Source organism: Chelonia mydas, chromosome 6 (genome assembly GCF_015237465.2).
Source record: "Chelonia mydas isolate rCheMyd1 chromosome 6, rCheMyd1.pri.v2, whole genome shotgun sequence".
Classification (NCBI taxonomy): Eukaryota; Metazoa; Chordata; order Testudines; family Cheloniidae; genus Chelonia; species Chelonia mydas.
Window position 1 is genome coordinate 113,425,308 of NC_051246.2, and position 19,384 is coordinate 113,444,691.

The 19,384-nt window shown below is 45.3% G+C and overlaps 1 protein-coding gene across 10 annotated transcripts in view; it reads left to right on the forward strand.

Annotated features, from left to right (window-relative positions):
• Nucleotides 1-4,984: 4,984 nt before the first annotated feature.
• KLC1 (kinesin light chain 1) overlaps nucleotides 4,985-19,384 on the forward strand; it is a 91,672-nt gene continuing 77,272 nt past the window's right edge. For 6 of the 10 annotated variants that reach the window (XM_037901025.2, XM_037901027.2, XM_037901026.2 and 3 more), the window contains exon 1: nucleotides 5,106-5,437. The gene's annotated coding sequence lies outside the window, so the exon portion shown is untranslated. Of the gene's footprint in view, nucleotides 5,438-19,384 lie in introns of all 10 variants that reach the window. The other 4 variants (XM_043548007.1, XM_043548008.1, XM_043548005.1 and 1 more) reach the window with 2 other exon arrangements.

Here is a 19,384-nt window from a genome sequence, read left to right on the forward strand (position 1 = left end):
AAATCTTATGCATATTCATGAAAATGCATTGAACTTCCAGACCAAGTAGATCTGATCCCTCTACCTCTTTTAATGTTTAGTTTGGATATAGGGTTGTCCTCTATTCCTTCCTTCTTTTACTTTCACATTTCTGTAGAAACACACAACTAGCTCCCATAATGTGAAGAGTCACAACCTATGACAGCTTCCTATCTATTGCTAATGCTAGAGCTCTGTTCAGTAGCTCCCTGCTACAAATATCAATAGATAACAAACCATTAACGTGAAATTGCCAAACATGTGTGTGTGTATGTTTAATTGAGACAAAGGGCACAAAAATTGCTGCTCTACAGAACTGATATTTAATTTTCCATCAAAAAGCAGTCATGATCTCTACAACATGAAAATCAGCATTACCTCTGGGATATATTTTAATACCACCATCCTTTTTGAAGTCTTAAGACTTCTTCTCCATAATTTCTCACAGCTGCCATTGGCAGCACCATCCATCCACTTTTTCCTGAGTTTTTTTATTAGGCTTCTGTGACTCTCCCCTTGCCTGGTTCTCCTACCTCTCTGACCACTATAGTATTGCCTTTGATCCTCTTTTCTCCCATCTTCCACCTCTGTTGATATTAATGTCCTTGGTACCCCCCTTTTACACTTGCCATCTGAGCAATCTCATTCATTCCTATGGTCTCATCACATTTATAGTGATTTATATTGATATCTAGCTCTCCCTCGTTATCTAGCTAGGTACTTATATAGTGATGCACCATAGCATCTGAGTGCCTGTCCAGGCTTAGATACATACATACATGTATGATACAGACTGTTCATGTCCCTCTGATACCACCTCCTCAAGGAAATCCTACTGCTTCTTCATATTAAACATGTCAAAAATAAATTTCTCATCTTTCCTTTTAAACCATCTCTCCTCCCATCTTTCTTCATCACAAGGATTGGTCTCTGTCCAAAGGTGATTGTTTTTAATTTTGGGTAAAAATGGTTCAGACAATTTTTAAGTACAAAAGTTGGGTAAATATAATGTGACTCCTTTCTTTGATGGCCAGAACAGTTGGAATGAAAATTTGAAAGCAGGCATTAAAAGTAGTTCTCAAGTGTCACAAAGTGTTACGGTGAAATTTTTTTTGGTCTGACCTATGGCCATCTGAAACTGTATACATACAGTACGTTTTGCAGAGGGTCTTTCATTAAGCTCAAAACATGCCAAGTTCCATTGTGTGGAGATAATTTAGCTGCACAGCAAACGAGTACTGATGCTATACATGGGCTAAAGTACAACCCTCACAAGAAGCCTTGCTGGTCTCTTGTGCACCTTAAGGTGCAAAGGTGAACAGGAGACAGGCTCTGTTCTGCAGATTTTCGAAGGTGTGCATGTTCCAGCGGTGTCTAGCCAAACAGTATGATTACAGGATTTACATGTGCTACCGTCAGTCTTTTTTGCAAGCCAGTGAAGCTTGGAAAAGTCTCCTTTTCCAGATTGTTCTTTTTAAAGAAATTAATAATCTAGGAACTGTCATACAAAAAACAGCCAAGAGAACATTAAGACTGCATGGATAGGCATTCAGGAAATGCCAGTCAAACTCTGCCTTTCATTGCACATGAATTGCGGCCTTGCCTAGACTAAGATTTAAAGCTTTAACTCAACTAATTTAGCACACATTAAAAGTGATGTACTTTATCTACATTATACTTCTCAAATAGAGTTGCCAGGCATCTGGTTTTCGACCGGAATGCCTGGTCGAAAAGGGACCCTGGCAGCACCAACCTAGGCGGCTCAGCTCCAGAGAGACAAGTGCGGCCCCACAGGTGGTGGGAAGTAGGGGGGGGGCGCTTTTCTTGACCTGCTGCTCACAAACCGGGTAGAATTAGTGGGGGAAGCAAAAGTGGATGGGAATCTGGGAGGCAGTGACCATGAGTTGGTTGAGTTCAGGATCCTGACGCAGGGAAGAAAGGTAAGCAGCAGGATACGGACCCTGGACTTCAGGAAAGCAGACTTCGACTCCCTCAGGGAACAGATGGCCAGGATCCCCTGGGGGACTAACATGAAGGGGAAGGGAGTCCAGGAGAGCTGGCTGTATTTCAAGGAATCCCTGTTGAGGTTACAGGGACAAACCATCCTGATGAGTCGAAAGAATAATAAATATGGCAGGCGACCAGCTTGGCTTAATGGTGAAATCCTAGCGGATCTTAAACATAAAAAAGAAGCTTACAAGAAGTGGAAGGTTGGACATATGACCAGGGAAGAGTATAAAAATATTGCTCGGGCATGTAGGAAAGATATCAGGAGGGCCAAATCGCACCTGGAGCTGCAGCTAGCAAGAGATGTCAAGAGTAACAAGAAGGGTTTCTTCAGGTATGTTGGCAACAAGAAGAAAGCCAAGGAAAGTGTGGGCCCCTTACTGAATGAGGGAGGCAACCTAGTGACAGAGGATGTGGAAAAAGCTAATGTACTCAATGCTTGTTTTGCCTCTGTTTTCACTAACAAGGTCAGCTCCCAGACTGCTGCGCTGGGCATCACAGAATGGGGAAGAGATGGCCAGCCCTCTGTGGAGATAGAGGTGGTTAGGGACTATTTAGAAAAGCTGGACGTGCACAAGCCCATGGGGCCGGACGAGTTGCATCCGAGAGTGCTGAAGGAATTGGCGGCTGTGATTGCAGAGCCCTTGGCCATTATCTTTGAAAACTCGTGGCGAACGGGGGAAGTCCCGGATGACTGGAAAAAGGCTAATGTAGTGCCAATCTTTAAAAAACGGAAGAAGGAGGATCCTGGGAACTACAGGCCAGTCAGCCTCACCTCAGTCCCTGGAAAAATCATGGAGCAGGTCCTCAAAGAATCAATCCTGAAGCACTTACATGAGAGGAAAGTGATCAGGAACAGTCAGCATGGATTCACCAAGGGAAGGTCATGCCTGACTAACCTAATCGCCTTTTATGATGAGATTACTGGTTCTGTGGATGAAGGGAAAGCAGTGGATGTATTGTTTCTTGACTTTAGCAAAGCTTTTGACACGGTCTCCCACAGCATTCTTGTCAGCAAGTTAAGGAAGTATGGGCTGGATGAATGCACTATAAGGTGGGTAGAAAGCTGGCTAGATTGTTGGGCTCAATGGGTAGTGATCAATGGCTCCATGTCTAGTTGGCAGCCGGTGTCAAGTGGAGTGCCCCAGGGGTCGGTCCTGGGGCCGGTTTTGTTCAATATCTTCATAAATGATCTGGAGGATGGTGTGGATTGCACTCTCAGCAAATTTGCGGATGATACTAAACTCGGAGGAGTGGTAGATACGCTGGAGGGGAGGGATAGGATACAGAAGGACCTAGACAAATTGGAGGTTTGGGCCAAAAGAAATCTGATGAGGTTCAATAAGGATAAGTGCAGGGTCCTACACTTAGGATGGAAGAATCCAATGCACCGCTACAGACTAGGGACCGAATGGCTAGGCAGCAGTTCTGCGGAAAAGGACCTAGGGGTGACAGTGGACGAGAAGCTGGATATGAGTCAGCAGTGTGCCCTTGTTGCCAAGAAGGCCAATGGCATTTTGGGATGTATAAGTAGGGGCATAGCGAGCAGATCGAGGGACGTGATCGTTCCCCTCTATTCGACACTGGTGAGGCGTCATCTGGAGTAGTGTGTCCAGTTTTGGGCCCCATACTACAAGAAGGATGTGGATAAATTGGAGAGAGTCCAGCGAAGGGCAACAAAAATGATTAGGGGTCTAGAGCACATGACTTATGAGGAGAGGCTGAGGGAGCTGGGATTCTTTAGTCTGCAGAAGAGAAGAATGAGGGGGGATTTGATAGCTGCTTTCAACTACCTGAAAGGGGGTTCCAAAGAGGATGGCTCTAGACTGTTCTCAATGGTAGCAGATGACAGAACGAGGAGTAATGGTCTCAAGTTGCAATGCGGGAGGTTTAGATTGGATATTAGGAAAAACTTTTTCACTAAGAGGGTGGTGAAACACTGGAATGTGTTACCTAAGGAGGTGGTAGAATCTCCTTCCTTAGAGGTTTTTAAGGTCAGGCTTGACAAAGCCCTGGCTGGGATGATTTAACTGGGAATTGGTCCTGCTTCGAGCAGGGGGTTGGACTAGATGACCTTCTGGGGTCCCTTCCAACCCTGATATTCTATGATTCTAAGTAGAGACTGCCTGGAGCCAGAGGTACACTGGAGTCCAGCCAGGACGCAGAGAGAAACCAGTGGGTGGGGCCAGGGCATGGAGAGGAGCCCTTGGTCGCCCAGTGGGCAGGCCGAGAGGAGTAAGTGGTGGGCGGGGGGTGGGAGGGACCCAGCAGGCTGGCAGGGTCTCAGGGCACAGTGCAAGCAGAGCTGACCAGGCCTCTTCTGAGCATGGGCCCGGCTCCATGGCACCACTGTAAACCTGGCACTGGGTGCAGAGCAATGGGCTGAAGTGATGCAAAGACTGAAGAGACAGGGCTGATCGGGAGGTTGGGAGCAAAATTACTTGCTAGGCAAGGAATCAGCAGATATGGGAGGGAAACCTCCTGCAGCAGGGGCCAAAATCACCTCACCCAATGAATTTGGGAACTTGGGCAATGCTAAATGTGCCTCACACACCGGGCATTCCAGAGTCAGAGCGAAACAAGCCAATGCAAACCTCTGTAAAAATCTCACCACTTCTGGGGGCCGCTGCGTGATTTTTGAACTGAAGCTGGCAGTACTGCTCACGGCCAAGCTTTGTCTTGGTCAAGGAGGACAGCACAGGCTAGAGGCGGAGTAGGGAGAGGCGCAGTCTCTGCTCTTCTCTTGGGGAGCGCCCCGCAGCAAGTGGGGGGCAGTGGTCAAGATGAACTTGTCTCACCGTTATCTCCCCTTCCTCCCCTCCCCTCCGCAGCATGAGTCTGGTCCTGCCTCACCCGCCAAGCTGCCCCTGCCTGCAGGCGGACTCTCCTCCCCGCGGGGATTAGACTAACCCGGCTGCTACTCTGAAACCTTTCCCACATATGTCCAGCAGAGGGGGCTGTGCTAAGCCTGCAATAGGAGGGTGAAGGCGGCGGCGGCAGCCCCTGCCCCGCCGGCCCTCGCGCTCTAGCGGGTGCACGCGCTCCCTTGGAAGCTCTCGAGCTTCTGCCCCCACCAGAGGGGTGACGTCATGGGTTTGGCCGTGGAGCATTGTGGGTCGGGAGGGGCCGCCATTTTCGGTAGGGCGGAGCGAGTCGCAGAGGCTGGGAGCCGGGAAGGGGGCGCGCGGCGGCGACTCTCATTGCCCGCAACTGTCAGCGCCGCTCCCGCGGGCGGGGTCTTGCGGCGGCAGCTGTAGTAGCTCCCAGGGCAGCAGGCGGGCGGGGAGGCCGCAGGGGATCGTGGTGCCGTCCCGCTCCCCCTGACATCCCCTCCGATCCCTTCCCGGGGTGAGCGGCCCCGGCCGCCTCGCCAAGCCCTGCGCGCATCGCCGCAGCCTGCAGCACCCGAGCGGTGAGTGAGGGAGCGGAAGAGGCCGGCTGTGCCCAAGCCCTGAGCCTGTCGGGGGCTGGAGCTGTGAGGGAGGGTGATGGGGCGCGGGGTGGTGTCTGGGGAGGGGACGTGGGGGGCGAGCCCTGTGCCTGTCGGGGGCTGGAGCTGTGCGGGAGGGTGATGGGGAACGGGGTGGTGTCTGGGGAGGGGACATGAGGGCGAGCCTTGTGCTTGTCGGGGGCTGGAGCTGTGCGGGAGGGTGATGGGGCGCGGGGTGGTGTCTGGGGAGGGGACATGAGGGCTGAGCCCTGTGCCTGTCGGGGGCTGGAGCTGTGCGGGAGGGTGATGGGGCGCGGGGTGGTGTCTGGGGAGGGGACGTGGGGGGCGAGCCCTGTGCCTGTCGGGGGCTGGAGCTGTGCGGGAGGGTGATAGGGCGCGGGGTGGTGTCTGGGGAGGGACATGGGGACTCAGCCCTGTGCCTGTCGGGGGCTGGAGCTGTGCGGGAGGGTGATAGGGCGCGGGGTGTTGTGTGGGGAGGGGACATGAGGGCTGAGCCCTGTGCCTGTCGGGGGCTGGAGCTGTGCGGGAGGGTGACGGGGCACGGGGTGGTGTCTGGGGAAGGGACATGGGGGGCGAGCCCTATGCCTGTCGGGGGCTGGAGCTGTGCGGGAGGGTGATGGGGAACGGGGTGGTGTCTGGGGAGGGACATGGGGACTCAGCCCTGTGCCTGTCGAGGGCTGGAGCTGTGCGGGAGGGTGATGGGGCACGGGGTGGTGTCTGGGGAGGGGACATGAGGGCGAGCCCTGTGCCTGTCGGGGGCTGGAGCTGTGCGGGAGGGTGATGGGGCACGGGGTGATGTCTGGGGAAGGGACATGGGGGGCGAGCCCTGTGCTTGTCGGCGGCTGGAGCTGTGCGGGAGGGTGATGGGGCACGGGGTGGTGTCTGGGGAGGGGACATGGGGGCTGAGCCCTGTGCCTGTCGGGGGGCTGGAGCTGTGCGGGAGGGTGATGGGGCGCAGGGTGGTGTCTGGGGAGGGGACATGGGGGGCAAGCCCTGTACTTGTCAGGGGGCTGGAGCTGTGAGGGAGGGTGATGGGACGTGGGGTGGTGTATGGGAAGACTGTAGGGTTTCGGGTGGGAGTGGGTAGGTGGGGTGCATAGTGAGGGAGCAGGAGGCGGTTGACAGGGGTGGGGGGTTAGCTTGTGTTTTGCCATTTTCCAGGAGCATGGAACCTCACCTCCTTTCCCTTCTCCCATGACACAAACAGAACAAAAGGCTGGGCAGGTCCTGTTGGCCTGCTGGTCCTTCTGTAGCTCATGGTTACAGCCAGCCCCTTCAATGTGTGTCTGTCAATCCAGTTAATCGTAACATTCTCTGGCAGTGACTGTATTGGTGACTCTGCTGCGGAGATGCTGAGAGGAGGGGATCCTGTTTGTCTGGATTGCCATCAGCTTTGCTTTGTTCCTCTTCCTTTCTTGCTCTTTCCTGGCTTCCCCCCGTTCTGCAGTTTGGGGCTGAGGATGCCCAGGGAGTGAACCCTGCACAGAGTTGTGGGACAAACAGGAGCTATTCCCTTTCCAACCTCTTTCTTGTAATGTCTTTATTTGCAGGGTGGATAGATCTGAAATAGTGAAACAACAATTGTGACAGCCCTAATGCCATTTTTGTGTGTAGTGGCTGGCTTTACAAATTACAGGTGCACCAGTCATGGTATAGATTGCGTCATCATTCTAAACCTCTCTCTTTTCAAACTTTAAGACTCTGTGTATGAGGTCTTGGTCCCCGGAGCTAACCATAGTTAGGAGATTTAAAAACAAACCCAAAACTCAACTCTTCAGTAAGCTATACTTAATGTGAGCAAAATAACAGTAATACACACCAGGTTTTGTAGTTTCATAGGTCAAGTTAGCAACTTTTCTGGTTTGTCTTCCTTTCTCCACTCCACCCCCTCCTCCCCATGTAGTCCATTTAAGAATATGTGACTTGTTTTTTTCCCCAGATGACATATTAGCTGTCTAATATGTGCATCTGCATATTCAATTTAATAAATTCTCAAAACAAAAATGTAAGAGCTCCTTGCATTTCTGTAGTAGTCTTTGTTCTGGGTATCTTGGGGATCATATCTTGATGACTAAAGGGATTGTACCCTGTAGATTAAGTCCACAGTGAATAATTTAAAAAAAATTACAAAAGCATATGTTTTTATTTTAATTTTTTTCTTTTATTTTAAACTTCTCTGTAGTGTTTCAAAACTGAACATAACAGCAAAGCAAAAAGCAAAACTAACTAAAAACACATGTGAAATTTGTTTGCATTATTTAAAGTGAGAAATAAAAAGCAAGCAAATATCCTAGATAGTATAAATTAATTTACACTTTCATTTTTAAATATGGAGGATATTACAAAAAAGCAAAGATACTTAAAATATTATATTAACCTATACTTGCAATGACACTAGGACCAGGTGTGGGATGGCATTTTGTTTGGGGAATGTGTCATTAATTTTTGTTCATGGACACAATTTTCATAGGAAACATGCATCCAAATTAACACACAAGGATATGCTTTAAACATCTTTCCGGATACAAATCATTGTGAAAAAGTTGGCTACAATTTTGAACTTAGCTTTGATTCAAAAATTTTATTTGGCAAATAATTTTAATTGGTTATGAATTCCATAGCTGAGGTACAACATGACTGAAGATAACATAGCCATAGGACTAATGCTAGCATTGAGTAACAAGCTCAGCGTTCATGGACAGAGTGGATTTGATTTAAATCACTAGTCAGGAAGACTAGATTTAATTATGGATTTCTACATAAAAGTGCATTCTTGTTGATTGTTATAACCTTAATACATATTCTTCACAACTCAGAGATAGATGTAGGTTTCATTTTTAGAAGGTACACATTATACATTTTTAAAGTGATTTATTTTGAAAACTTTTCAGATTAGTTTTACAGCTATGTCAGAAAATGAATGATTGTTTGGTTATTTCATTTACCCAAGGTAATTGAAGCAGATAGTTCACCTCCCAATGACTTCATAAATATCTCCAATTCAACAGGTTAATCGTTAATATTTGGAGGATTTTCTTGCCATGCTGTATTAGGAGGAGAACATCACCAGACAGACATTTTAAATTGTTTTATTTAACTAAAACAACAACGTTCTGTATTCTGGATTTTTTTCTTCAACAGCAAACATAATATTTTAACAAAACAAGCATATGCATTTTTGAATTTAGTTCAACATTCAAGTCTGTTAAAATCAGGTTTGTTTTTGTTAAAATTGTGAGCCAGGTCAACATGAGAAACTTAAAATATTGGCTTCTGCAGCTAACTCGGTCGTCTTTACCTTCATTTTCTTGTTGGTTCATAATCTGGAAAAGAAAAATGAGCTTTCCTGCTTTTTCAGGTCCCAAACGATTTCTCAGTTTGGAATTAGTCCAAAGGAAGAAAATATTCTTTCTACACCAGCAGAAGAAGCTACTGCTGTTAAAAGTGAGGTTATCACTTCAGTAGTTTCTGAATCCAAGTGCTTAAGTGACTTCCACCAGTTCACTGGTGTGACTTTCTTTAAAACATCATCAGAATATTTCTTTAATGGTTCACCCTTAACTCTGAAGTTTCTTATAGTTGGCATTATGGAGAGATGATTGGTGGATGTCCAGGTCATAGCCAACTCCTCTTCTTCAGCAGTTAATGTTTGACCCTGATACCAATATTGAGAATATTTGCAAGAAAATGAGCTGGACATCATGGTGCTTGTCCAGTTCATTTTTTTAATGCTTGTAATTTAACTCTGTCATTGCATATTTAAGATCTCACTCAGTTTCTTCCAAATTTCAACAGCGTCAGCAATAAAACAGCTATTTCCCTGCATTTTGTTCAAGGCTACAGAAATAGGCTTCAGGGTACTCAGCATGTGTACAACATTTCTCTTAAGCCCAATGTTGAGAACTTTGGCTGTGACAGTGCCATCTGTTTTTTCAGGATTTTGTTCACAAACTGTCATCAGATTAGGCCAGTTCTTGATATAGTGCTCAAAACAGTCCACTACTGAGTTCCATCGCACATCTTGTGGGAGAGTTAGCTTGGTTCCTCCCACTTTTTTAAGGCAGCTGCTGCAAAGTGGTTGTTACGGAAGTATTTGCAATTTCAACAACATTAGCCTTTATTACTGGAACACTGAAGTCTTTGGGTAGGGGGTGCATCAAATGAGCACTGCAACCGTATATTATTAGCTTAGGACTCTCCTCTAAATTTCTTCTCATCTTGGATACATTTGCAGCATTGTCTGTGACCAAGCTGCGTACTAGACGTTTGCATTTTTCCCCACAGTTTGTTATAGCTTTTACTGCTACTTCTTGTAAGTATTCTTCTGTGTGTGCATTTCCTGATGTATCAATTGTTTCTGTAAGGAAGACATTCCCTACTTCTGTTGTCACACAAGCATATACAACAGGATCATTGTGGGCGTTGCTCCACCTATCAAGACTCAGGTTAACAATTTTACCCTCTAGACCTTTTGCACATGGCACAATTTCTCTTTCATACACTTTATCCGGCAATTTGCCTGTGACATCTGCTCTGTTGGGTGGACTCTATCCTGGTCTTAATGACTAAATCATGTTAATGAAGTGTGGGTTCTCAGTCATAGGGAAAGAAGAGTTTGTTACATAAACAAACTGGGCAATTTTTTCATCAATTACCTCTTTTTGTAATCTGCTGGGTCTTATCCCAAACTTATCTATGGTTCTTTCTGGATGATGGAGATTTTTTTTTCTTTTTGCTACAAGTGTTATAGTGTGGCTATGTGACATACATGATGTGACTGAAACACTATCATTGGCAGATAACACTGAAACTATAGAAAATGATGGTGATCTTGAAGTTGGATAGTCTTCAGAATCCTGTATGTTGAGGATGGATTCTCCTAAACAAAATAAGTGATTGCAGTTATTTAATTATTACCATACTGCTTGCTCATTTAGTATTACTCATTGCATTCACTGACCCTCAGTACTACTTTAAAGGTGAAACTGTAAAAGGAAGATCTGCCTATTTCAGTTATTTTTTTATCACAACTGTATCTAAAATGATAGTACTATAGAGTAAAAACTATATTTTTTGCTCAAACATGAGAATTCAAGACTAGTCCAGAAGGTAGACAGGCAGTCCTTAAGAAAGAAGTATGAAATAAAAAAGTTTACCAACCTGAAGATCCTGCATGTGCAGACATGTTCCTTTCATCATCTTCAGTGCAGCTTCCTCCTGAGAAGGAACACTTCTCATGATGTTGTTTTATTCTGGCAACCAGGCCTTGCCTTTGTTTGTTGCACTGTTTGCATTTTACACGCATGCTTGTCTTACCCACAGGTAGAGGAACTTCATTAAAATATTCCCAAACTGGGTCTCTTTTGTGGCCTGCTGCCATTATAGGTTTCCCCTTCTAGTGAGAGAATAGTATGGTAGATCTCAAATCAATGAAGGCTACGCTCAAAGACCTCAAGACTTCGGGAATATGCTGCTCAAAGAGTTTCACTTTTGTTTCTACTGCCTGTCCCTCCCTTCTCACATTTATCTCCAGACTTCTTCTCCTTGTCCAGATATATTCGGCCCCCAACAATCTTCTATTCATTGAACTTTTAGAAACTTTGCACTTTTAGAGAGAGGTAAGGGATTGACTCTGTGTACACAAATTTGCAAAGGGACAATAGGGTTGAGGTCTGTTATTTCTCACCTCTATGTATTTATTTATTTATTTAAAAACATTTTTGCTGTTAACAAGCATGTAATCTCTGGGGAGACAAATCCATAGTTTCAGAACTGCAAAACTAAGCATCTCTGATGGTATCTTCTAGACCAGGGGTGGGCAGACTTTTTGGCCTGAGGGCCACATTGGGGTTGCACAATTGTATGGAGGGCAGGTAGGGAAGGCTGTGCCTTCCCAAACAGCATGGACCCATCCAACCCCCCTGCTCCTTGACCCCTGATCGCCCCCTCCCAGGAACCCCTGCCCCAACCGCCCCCTGGGATCCCACTCCCTATCTAATCTCCCCCCCGGCTCCCTGTCCCCTGACTCCCCCTGGGGACCCCCTGCCCCTTATCCAAACCCCCGCTTCCCACCCCCTTACCATGCAGGAGCCAGCCGCGCTGCCCAAGAGGAGCAGCAGGCCAGAGTGCTGCCCATGCGGCGGCATGGCTGTGGGGGAGGGGGGACAGCAGGGGAGGGGCCGGAGGCTAGCCTCCCCGGCTGGGAGCTCAGGGGCCTGGCAGGACGGTCCTGCGGGCCCGTAGTTTGCCCACCTCTGTTCTAGACTGAGTTCCATTAGGTGGATAGGAAGATTAACCTAAATAATCTATACAGAAGCCCCTGGAATCCCATAAGATTGGGTCCATAATCCATTAACTATTGGAACTTATTTACAAAACTTTTCTTAAACATTACATTAATATACTGTATTGTGTAATACTATAGAATTAGAATTTATAATCCCTATTCCATGATGAGGTATCTTTGAGCTATAGTGTATCTTAATTAAAACTATCTTTATATAGTTTTTTTCCTCAAAAAGCATTTTATCAAAACAATCCGATTTAATTAAAAAAAATCTGATTGATTTTTATCCATCCTGTTCATGGACAATGGAGAGCAAGCAGATCCAATAGATGAAACTGAGCACAAGGCCTTAATGTTTTTTTCAGTCAGCAGGACAATTTTATAGTTAACACATTGCTTAACAGGAAATTGCTGTAAGATGATTCTAAATCTGGAGAAGTATTAGACTAAGCACTCTCTCGCATTCAGAACTGTGCAGATAATGCAGAACCATATGGGGAAGGGCAGAGAATTACAATTGTCAATTCCTCAAAGTCACACAAGAATGCAGTATCACTTCTGCATCATGTTGCAGTTAAAAACTTTGGAAATCTTTCTATTTCTCAGATCAAATGAAAATGACCGTCTCCTTTTTCCTTGTAGTGACAGTGCATAGCTGTAGGCTAGACTCTTGATCCTAGCTAAAATGATTCTCCTGCACTTGCAGAGCACCTTTTCTTTTATTGGTGAAGATAAATACAATGATTTGCAGTATATTGTGAAATTCTCTCAAAAAAGTAGAATTCAGGTCATACAAGTATTTCATTTCAAGATAAATTCTGTTTTTTAGCAAAACTGAGACTTAAAGCATAATTAATATGCAGATTAATCTCTGATCACATGCCTTATTATACACAAACATCACACCCAAACACAGATTTGTTTCACATTCACAACAGACTTCCTCTCTTGCAGCATAAAGACTCCCACAATATATAAAGCAATTTCTCAAAGTCAAACTCAAATTCAGGTGATCTAATTAAGGTAATACCAGACTTTCCAAGTAAAAGTATATTGGTGATTTATTAATCTTTCTGAGGTAGCAGTTAACGTTGTACAGTTGACTACTGCACCACTCACAATAAGTAACTCAACAATGGTCCATAGTCAGTACATGATTGACTAGAAAGATGTGGATCACCCTTTGTATCCCTATGATCGCTTAGATCAGCTGAGATGCCTCTGTTGACATTCTCTACATGTGCGCTCCTGGGAACTTGAATTGGACACCTTCTGTGAGAAGGTTCCCAGAATTGGAGCAAGAACCACTTATGGATCCTTGAATGGTGCAAGACACAATTTTTTATTTCTACAGTGTGTGTTGCGTGAGAAATTCTACTGACTCAAGATAAGGTATTTGTCTCTGGAAACTTAGTCTATATTAGACAGATAACAAAAGAAATAATGACAGGCAAGGGTGAGGACAGGCAAACCTCTACACAAAAGATGCCACCCCAGTGTCCAAGATTGTCTGTCTGTCCAGGGGCTATCTTTTATTGGGCCAACTTCTGTTGGTGAGAGAGACAAGCTTTTGATCTTACACAAAGCTCTTCAAGTCTGGGTGCATTCACATTAGATAAAACTAAAGAGCTCTGTGTAAGCTCAAAAGCTTGTCTCTCTCACCAATAGAAGTTGGTCCAATACAAGATAATACCTCATATCTAAATACCAATATCAAAAAATTTAACTGGGCAGGTTGGTTATATCTGTCATGCTGCACAAATGGTGGGATTATATGATAACAGTGAGCCACACCATATTTAAGGGTACAAGCTTATAACGCATCCCATAAAATTGTTTTAAAAGATTAGCATTATGTCACTCAAATTCAAACAGGACAAGAAAGGATGTTTACTTTGAATGTCAGTTAATCAGATCTCAAGATACCAGTACACCTTCAAGAAAAAGATGAAGTAAAGCTGGAAAAACACATGCACACATTGTAAAATTAGATAAGATTGCACTATTCTCTGCCAAAGACACTTCTATCAAAACCCTATCTCCCTATTCAAACCTCAAAATAGAAGGTTGTGAAACTCACAAGATTATTAGATCTTAAAAAAAAATCTTCAGTTTAAAAAAGAACCTCTCTAGTAAATTGGTTCTGGTTGGTGCATTTTGGTGTTCTTATCAACTGTAACTACATCTCAGAATATAAACTCACTGAGTTTACTATCCACCTCGTAGAAAACATGGATGTACTAGTTTGCTGTGGGACTCAAGATGTCAGGTGACATTTCAGCATAGGGAAGGAGTGCAGATACTTACATTTTTTAATCTTAGACTGTTAGATCTGCCACCGAAGATCAGTTTTTGAGCAAAATAACTGACTGTCTTAAAACGTTTGAGCAAAATAATTTTCCTTCTAATCCAGTTTACAAATAATAGTTCGAGATCACATATAAAGCATGTAGCGCTACGATTATAAAATGTTAAACTGAGACCAAGATATAACTAAGTCCATAAGAAAAATGGAATGCAATAAAATATTCAATCTTGTCTTTATGAATTCTTGTGAAAATCTTTGTTTTTTAAGAGTGTATTACAACAAAGCAAATGTAAATACAATTTACTACTGTGTAATCACTTAATTGTTTGTTTTCCTACACATTTGGGAACATTGAACTTAATCTGCATATATACAAGCATTTTGGGGACTTTTAAAACTGTCCTCATTGTTCATTAACATACACATACTGTGTGGAGCAGTAAGCTGTCCAATACAGTGGTCATATTTTTTTAAATGAATCTTATTCTGTATTAAACTATTGAAGACAGCCATGCTTTTTTTCAAGTATGCATCACTGTGGATTCCACTGTAGGGGTGCATGAATGTAGGATCAGAACTTTTGAATGGTAGTGTCAGTCAGGGCTGTGCATGTGCTCTGTGCCTCCATATGCTTCTGTTTGAGGGCTTAAAGGTCTGAGAGGCTATGAACCTCCCCCAGTTCATGGAACTCAAGGAGTATCCAGCCCACTACTCTCTTTAGAGTAAAACTATTTTTCAACTTTGTGGGACAGATCTTATCTGCACACTCCTATTGAATGTTTAAACAAAGAAACAGAAATAAGAAAAGAAGATTGGTGACCCGTCCCTCCCCCAAACACTTCCCTGTACAGCAGGGTGAGATGCTTCATTCCAGCCACCACCTCTCATGGCAGACTCCAAACCTTCACGGTTCAAACTCTGCCCCTACTGTGACTGTCTGATTCCTGCCAAGGATGGATATAGCCCAGAAGTGGGCAAACTATGGCCTGCAGGTCACAGTTAGGGACGGGGGTCCTGGGAGAGGGCAGTCAGGGGACAAGAAGTGGGTCGGGGGGCCTGTCAGGGGGCAGAGGTGTGGATAGGGGTCGGGGCAGTCAGGGGACAGGGAGCAGAGGGTGGTGGTTAGGGGCAGGGGGTCCTGGGAGTGGGTGGTCAGGGGACAAGGGGCAGGGGGTCCTGGGAGTGGGCGGGCAGGGGACAAGGAGCGGGGGGGTTGGATGGATCGGGGATTCTGAGGGGGGCAGTCAGGGGGCGGGAAGTGGGAGGGGGTCAGGCAGTTTGTGGAGGCACAGCCTTCCCTACCTGGCCCTCCATACAGTTTCACAACCCTGATGTGGCCCTCGGGCCAAAAAGTTTGCCCACCCCGATATAGCCAATGCTTTTTCTGCCTAGGGGAGAGCCACATCCCAGATAGGTCCTCTTTAGGACCTGCAAAACCGAAGCTGAAACTGCGTCTGGTAGAGCAGTCTCTTTGAACCCAACATGGTCGTTGCCAGAGCAAGTCTGGATAAACCAGGCCAGCACTCCCTCGAGTGCACATCATACTCTGGGATTGAGCAGTAGAGAGAAAAAAGGCAGTGCTGGCACCAGTCACTTTGAGGTTGTCCATCTCAGCCCCAAAAACCTCTGCACTGACAGCTTTGGCCCCAGAGGCTGCACTGGCCGCCCCAGTGCTGGCTCTCCAATGAATAAAACCAGCATCCGTATCCATAGAAAGGTGACACTAAATCATAGAATTGCATGTAGCTGAGACATAGCTCCAAACTTGAAGAAAAGTCCCAAAATGAGGATGTGAAACGTTACTTCTCCAGGACAGAGCTTGTAAATCCTCATTCAGAACTGGAGCAGCACAGAGAATGAGGGGCCAGGTGCCAACTCTCATGTTTATGATGGAACCCAGCAAGGGCCCAGTAAAAGGAGGAATCTGTATCATTTTTTTGAGACATTTGTTGTGCCGAAGAGGCAGATGAAACTAAGATTATAGTCGTCGTCATCATCATCCTCATCAAAGTGCTCCTTGGTGGCATGAGGCTGGAATCCCTCTCCTACCTTCAGAGAGTGACCATAAGGAGAGTACCATGGAGCCCTAAAGTTTGACCCTGGGGCTTGAGTGGAACTGGGCTGTCCAGTCCCAACCAGGCCAATACTCATGGCATGCCAACTTGGCCATAATGGCCCTGTTGGGAACTGACATCCCATGTGTCCAAGAACAAATCGCCCTCCCATGCTTCCAGAAAGAGGAGATCCTGTTCCCCAGTGGCATTGCTAGCCAGGCAACCCTCACCAGAAGCAGACATGGTTTCCCCAAAAACAGAGAACAAAAGAAGGATTACATTAACCTCCATTTCCACTAAAGGAGTTGTCCTTATTGGCAGATGAGGCAGTTACACCAACCCTGGCATTGATGATTGATGACTTTAAAGATTTGTAGTACCTCCTGTCCCATATTGTGGATGTGACGGGTTGGATCACAGAAACCCCCTTGGGAACTGCCAACTGATGTGCCAAGACTACTTCTGCCCCTGCTTTCCCTGCCAGTTTGAGACTCCAGTACCCTGTCTTGCTGAGCCAAACATGCCAGTCTGCTCCAACACAGACCCAGGGTCTGAACCATGTGCCCCAAAACTGCAGATTTAGCTAAAAGCAGCTTAAGCAATGTTCCTGTCTTTGACACTCAGATGCCCAACTCCCAATGGGGTCTAAACCCAAATAAATCTGTTTTACCCTGTATAAAGCTTATACAGGGTAAACTCATAAATTGTTTGCCCTCTATAACACTGATAGAGAGAGATGCACAGCTGTTTGCCCTCCCCAGGTATTAATACATACTCTGGGCTAATTAATAATTAAAAAGTGATTTTATTAAATACAGAACGTAGGATTTAAGTGGTTCTAAGTAGTAACAGACAGAACGAAGTGAATTACCAAGCAAAATAAAACAAAACACACAAGTCTAAGTCTAATACCGTAATAAAACTGAATACAGATAATAACCTCACCAGTTCCAGTAAGCTGCCTTTTACAGACTAATCTCCTTCTAGTCTGGGTCCAGCAATCACTCACACCCCCTGTAGTTACTGTCCTTTGTTCCAGTTTCTTTCAGGTATCCTTGGGGGTGGAGAGGCTCTCTTTAGCCAGCTAAAGACAAAATGGAGGGGTCTCCCACGGGCTTAAACAGACTTTCTCTTGTGGGTGGATCCTCCCCCCCCCCCCCCCCAGCTGTGTAGAATCCCAGCTACAATATGGAATTTTGGAGTCACATGGCCCAGTCGCATGTCCCTGCATGACTCAGAACTACAGGTAGCAGCCATAGTTCACACGCTACCTTGAACGTCCTCAAGTAGATTTCTAATGTGGATTGGAGCATTCCAAGATCCATTGTTCCTTAAGCCCTTCTTGATTGGGCACATTCCTTTCTCAAGAAACTGACCAAATGCTTTACAAAGGTTACTTAAGAATCAAGCCAGTACACAGCCAATATTCATAACTTCAAATACAAAAATGATACATGCATAAAAATAGGATTAATAGATTCAGTAGATCATAACCTTTGCGTAGGTTACATAGCATATGTAGTATAAAACATATTCCAGTTATGTCATATGTATTCATAAGCATATTTCCATAAAGCCTTATGGGGGATACCGTCACAGTGGAGACCCTGGATGTTGAGATTTTATTTATACAAGAAAAATATCAAACTTTTAAATATTCTGAGCACCACTATGCTGGCCAGAATTGCTCTCCCTGATAACAAGGGCATCCTGGAACGAGTTAAAGGACTGCAGAAACCTCAGTCACTTCTACTCCCAATCATAGAATATCAGGGTTGGAAGGGACCTCAGGAGGTCATCTAGTCCAGCCCCCTGCTCAAAACAGGACCAATCCCCAACTAAATCATCCCAGCCAGGGCTTTGTCAAGCCTGACCTTAAAAACCTCTAAGGAAAGAGATTCCACCACCTCCCTAGGTGCACCTAAGTGAAGAGCAGCTGGTTATCACTGAACCTAGGCAAGATGGAAGTGATGTTAGTGGGAAGAGGAAGACCTTCGGAAGAATTTGCCTAATCCACAGCATCTCCCTCCATCAAGGCCATCTGTCCTTGGATAATCAGTCTGCACCCTGAGGTTTTGCTTAGATTTCCCATTCCTATCAGATGTCTAGATAGCCACAGTAGCCAAAACTGCCCACTTCCAGCTGGAAAACTGCATCCCATCCTCTTGGGCACAGTCAGTCATGGAGATCCATGCACGTGTGACCTCCAGGATTGTTTCTAGACAAGAGTTCAGATGAGATCACAGTCTAAAAAATGCCCTGTCGTGTCTGCTTAGCAACACAGGTCACCAGTAAACACATCACCCCAGTGCTCTACTCTCTGTATTGACTCCTCTTGAGTACGGAGTGCAGCTTAAGGCCTAGTTCTGATTTTTCAATGGGATTGGCCCTATCTCCCTCCTCAACCATGGCCTCTCATGTTAGCTACACTCCATGGGCCCAATGTAATGGTCATCCCTCCAGCATGCTCTCCATAGTGCATGACAGGGCCTCACAGAAGTGAGACCTAAACTACTAGAAGAAGTCTTTTACTACTCTCAGTGGGTTCAGATCCAAATGCAAGACTTATGTCTGACCTAGCTTTTCCCACAAGAACTATAGATATCTTTTTTTAAAACATACATAGGAGGTATTAGATACTGATGGTGCTAGTGTAACTGTCCAGAAACATACAGATAGACTACTATATAATATCAGGAGTTAAGCTAAGGGAGTGAGGTCAGGAAGCTGCTGAAAAGGACAGAAGGGATCCCCTGCCTCTCTTTGGGTTGGATAGCAGCCCTCTCCCTCCATTTGGAACTTCTCCAGCACCACATCCTTGCTTCTTTCACTACTTCCTTTGTTTGCATAGCTCCATAGGGTGGAAGTTCCAGCCTTTCTGCAATAGCTCCCAGCTCCACAAAGAGCAGCTGACGTGGTGCACACCTCAGTCCCCTTTGCTTAAGCAGCAAGAGAAAATGCAGTGCAATTCAACCTCTTCTACTAGTCAATATTTCCTTATCCGAAAGAAGAAGGGTGTTCTTTGTCTTATGCTAGAACTGAGGAGACTGAATAATACATATACCACCTCGCATTCAGGATGGTAACACTTGCCTCTTTTATCCTATCACAGATGATAGGAGCCTGGTTGGCAAGCGTGTACCTTCCTGAAGACAGGTTCCCACTAGGGCTGTCAAGCGATTAAAAAAAATTAATCACAATTAAAAAATTAATCGTGATTAATTTCACTGTTAAATAATAATACCATTTCTTGAAATAGT